This window comes from Felis catus, chromosome F1 (assembly GCF_018350175.1).
Source record: "Felis catus isolate Fca126 chromosome F1, F.catus_Fca126_mat1.0, whole genome shotgun sequence".
In the NCBI taxonomy this organism is placed as follows: Eukaryota; Metazoa; Chordata; class Mammalia; order Carnivora; family Felidae; genus Felis; species Felis catus.
In genome coordinates, this window is record NC_058384.1 from 64,614,506 (window position 1) to 64,619,243 (window position 4,738).

A 4,738-nucleotide genomic window follows, 5' to 3' on the forward strand; every position below is an offset into this window, starting at 1 on the left:
TGAAGTCTGGACCCCTGACCGCTGTCTGCGGTTGGTCTTATTGTCCTGTCCTCCCTTAAAGATCCCCATGTCTCAGACCTTCTCTCTGGACCTTTGTCCCGGGCTCCTGCCCACCCCTTCCATGCACACCTGTAAGCAAAGGACCTTAAGCTGATTCTCTTGCTCCATCCCGATCCCCTCAAGCCGTCCATGTCCCCCCCCCCCCCCCCCCCGGGCCTGCTGAACCACTGTGTTGGTCACCCTCCCACGTCGGATCTTGTGGGTGTCACTCAATGCAGCCGCCACACGGGGCAGGTGGGGAAGCATTAGGGAGGGGAACAGGAAGCCGCCCAGGTGACAGGTGATGAGGGTCGAGGGTCGAGGGTTGAGAGTGACTTGGAGGAGGTGGTGTAGGATAGGGTGACTGGGGAAGACGGCAGGAGCTCGGGGCTCTGCTCTGCCACTCGTTTGGGACATTTTGTTCAGCATCCAGACGCGGTCCGTTTTTACAAGGAAACTCTGCATAGGGGCAGGCATAGGGGCAGCCAATGGGGCTCTTACCAGAGACGTGGCTGTGGAGGTGGGGACAGGACTATGCCCCTGGGGACCATGGGAAGAGGAGTCTGAGGGACTAGGGACCAACATTCCTGACCTTCCTCCAGATCTCACCTTCCCCTCTCAGCGAGAAGGATGCTGATCTCCAAAGGGACTTCCAAGAGAAGGAATGTCAGGCTGTGAAGGGGAGTGGGATGCACAGGGGTTGTGGGGACAAAGGACACAGCCTGGGAAACAGGACAGGGGGCCAGGCACGCTTTTCTCTTCCTTCCTTCCTTCCTTCCTTCCTTCCTTCCTTCCTTCCTTCCTTCCTTCCTTCCTCCCTCCATCCCTTCCTTCATTCCTTTCTCCCTCCCTCCCTCTCTCCTCCCCCCTCTCTCTCCTTCCTTCCTTCCTTCCTTCCTTCCTTCCTTCCTCCCTCCCTCCCTTCATTCCTTTCTCCCTCCCTCCCTCCCTCCCTCCCTCCCTCCCTCCCTCGCTCTCTCCTCCCCCTCCCTCCCTTCCTTCCTTCCCTCCCTTCCTTCCTTCCTTCCCTCCTTCCTTCCTTCCTCCCTCCCTTCCTTCATTCCTTTCTCCCTCCCTCCCTCCCTCGCTCTCTCCTCCCCCCTTCCTTCCTTCCTTCCTTCCTTCCTTCCTTCCTTCCTTCCTTCCTTCCTTCTTTTCTTCCCTCCCTTCCTTCCCTCCTTCCTTCCCTCCTTCCTTCCTTGTTTTATTTTGAGATACAGAGGGGGAGAGAGGGAATCCCAAGCAGGTTCCACACTCTCAGCATGGTGCCCAACATGTGGCTTGAACTCACAAACCACGAGATGCTGACCTGAGCCAAAGCCGGATGCTTAACCAACTGAGCCACCCGGATGCCCCAACCTGGTGACGTTTCTATGCAGGAGACAGAGCCCCTTGGGGCCTGGGAAGGAGGTATTGAGGTTGGGGACCAGTCCCCACAGAGCTCCTTAGGCAGGCAACTGATCCGCTCTAGTCCCTGAGGGCCCAAGCCCTGGCGCCCCTGGAAGAAGGTCCCTGGCCTGAGGTCTCCCAAGCAGTCCCACCTTCAAACAGGCCTGAGGTTCAGGGCCAAAACCGCAGCCCCAATTCCTCCGACTCCTGTAATACAGCTTCTGGAGACTGACTGGGAAGATACATACAGGGCAATGGATTTCCCTGTGTTTCAGGGTCAGGCCCACGGAAAGTGAATGAAGGAACAGACAGTCCCTGTGCAGCTGGCCCGGGGCTCGGCCAAGTACTTCTCACGCCATCTCCAGACAGAGAAGGGCTGAGGCCCCAAACCATCCCAGGCCCCTGGAATTGGAAGGCAGAAGGTGGAATCGAAGCTCAGGGAGGCCCAGGCCTCTCGCTCTGCAGGAAGCCGGGACAATACCCACCTGGTAGCACTTTGCAGCATTTGCCTGTCCTTTGAAATAGGTGAAAGCAAATAGGGAGGGAGAAGGGTGCTAGTCGAGGCCCTACCAAGAGTCCGGCGCTGGGCTGGCACTGGAGAGGCAGGAAGGACACTGTGTGCCCTCAAGGAAGTCTTCCTGGAGTGTGTGAAGGTGTCATTACAGTGAGGTGTGACCAGGGCCCTGGTGAAGGTGAGGGCGAGGGTGAGGTGGGAGGGGCAGGACCGTGCCTTGGAGGGAAGAGGTGAATAGAATTCTGACCCCAGATTAGTAGAGAGTCCAGGGAAGGGAGAGAAAGGACATCCTAGCCTGACAGAGGATGAACCCGAAGGCACACGGATTTGTGAGAGCACAGTGAGGTCTACACCCGTGTGTTAAAGCGGGAGGTAAGAGGCGGGTCTGGAGAGGAGGCAGGGCCCCCTGACGTACTCAGGGCTGTGGGAGAATTCAAGCATGAACCAGACAAACACCGCAGGCTCTTGGACCTCTGGTCTCACTGGGTGCAGGAACCAGGCACGCCGACAGCTAGGTGACAGTCTGAGAAATCACACTGCTTTTCTTCTTTTTGAAAAGTTTCATTATTTATTTTTGAGAGAGAGAGAGAGAGAGAGAGAGAGAGAGAGCACGCACGTGCCAGGAGGGGAAGGGCAGGGAGAGGGGGAGAGACAGAATCCCATGCAGGCTCCCTGATGCCAGTGCAGAACCCGACCTGGGGCTTAGATCTCACAGACCATGAGATCGTGGCCTGAGATGAAATCAAGAGCCGGACCCTTAACCGACCGAGCCTCCCAGGCGCCCGAGAAGCCACACTGCTTTTCTGCCCCGGTGAACGGGCCACCGCTCACAGCGGTCAAGCGTCCCTGGAACTGACAACATTGTCTGATCTTGTGAACAGGCTGAAAATACGTGGGCTGCCTGATTGATACCCGGATTAGGTAAAATCCTGGTTGGTTGAACAAACTTTCCCAGAGAGTAGGAAGCGTGGATGGCGGGCAACCCAGAAGAAAATATTACTTTTGAGCCTCAGGGACTCAGAAGTTTCACTTCTGGCCTGGTGAAGGAGCCAGTTGCAGGGCTAGGTTCCTGTTCTTGCCGAAAAGCCCAGAAGATACCCGTGAACCAGAGCAAAATGATAATAATAATACAGCTCACAAAATAGGCGTCCAGAAAAAAAAAAAATGATCCTATCAAAACCTTTCTAAAATGGAAACCTGTTTTAAATCCCAAGCTTACAAAACGTGACTTTAACAACTGAAAGAAATGGGCTCTTCTTCAAGACAACACTGTGGCGACAGCAGAAATGAATGTCTGGACTAGAGGGGTGGCTGACTCCCCCCCCCGGGGGGGGGGGCGGAATTTTACCTGCTGGCCAGGGAGGGGCCCAAGGGATTAAAAAAAGGCTCCCAAGGGCCATCTTTTCTAGGCCTGTTTCACACTACCTCAACAAACTTCCTCCTATCACTGCTGGGTGAGTCTGTTACATTGTCAAGTAAAGCAGTCACTTTGGGGGAATTTGCTGGAGGGGTAACAGGAGACACCACACCCCTCCCTGCTCCTGCCTCCCCCCTCCTCCCCCTCTCCCCACACATTTTCACCTCAGGCTGTGGCAGAAAGCCCACAGATGTTTACATCTGGAAGAACTTTCCAGCAGTCCCTCTCTAAGGATGGAATGGACTCCTAGGAGGGCCGGGGAGCTTCCTGGCCCAGGATGTGGGCCCTTGGGGCCGAGATCATCCGGAAGGAGGGGGAGGCTGGGATGCTGGTGTGAGCCCTTGACCCCACCCTGCAGGGTCTCTCCTGACAGGACGCTGGTTGAGGCCATGATTCCATGAATGAAATGCCTGGCGTGGTCAGGCGGGGTCACGGGGGTTCGGGCTGGGGTGAGCGGTCAATGGAAAGGACCTAGGCAGGTGCGCTGCTTAATGAAGCCTGCTGGGGAAGGCATGATGGTCCCCCCATCCCTGAGGGGGCCCAAGTTCACCAAGCAGAAAGCTCCGAGGAGCAGAAATGCCAGCCATCTGTCGGCCTGAGGTCTCTAAGGAGGTGGGTTTGATGACGTCCAGGTTGGGTGTGAGTTCGGCTCGGGGCTCGGCAGGACATCCGTCCCCGAGGTGGGAAGTCTGGGGCCAGTCGCTCCACCCGGTTGCGCCTCCGTTTTCTCCCGAGTCAAGCAGAGTCATGCCCGCCTCGCGGGGTCTCTGCGCGGGTGACCCGAGCGCTACGAAGCCCGCGCACCCTGCAGGGCCCGGCCCCGGGATGCCTCTCGTCCTGCCGTCCCGCCCCGGGCCTGTGTCGCCGGGTCGCAGGCGCTGGCAGCTGCAGCGGGGAGGGGGCGACTCGGCAGGCCGGGCCCGGGCGCACGGTCCCCTCGGCGGGAGGCGGGAGGCCCCCCCCTGCGGGAGGCGCCGGGCCGGGACCCCGCGGGTGCAGACAGGTATTTCCAGTCGGGCAGGGGAAGGGGCGGGCGGGGCGGGGAACGCGAGCCGGGCCCCGCCCCCCCGAGCTGCGCGGATCCCCCCGGGGGTCCCGCTCTCGGCCGGGCTCGCCTGTCGGCCCCGCGCCTCTCCCCGGCCGCGCGCGGACGGCGGGGGCTCGCGGGTGGCGAGGCCCGGGAGGACGGCGGGCCAGCTCCGGCGACCCGGGGCCCGCGCGGCGGGTCTCCCCCGCTCCCTCCCCGGCCGGCGCCCGGCGCCCGGAGCTCCGCCAGGGGGCGACCCGAGCCCGCCGCCGCGCGGCCCGCCCTCCCGAAACTACAACTCCCAGGCCGCTCGGGGGTCGCGGCCGCCCCGCCCCGCCCCGCGGGTCGGCCC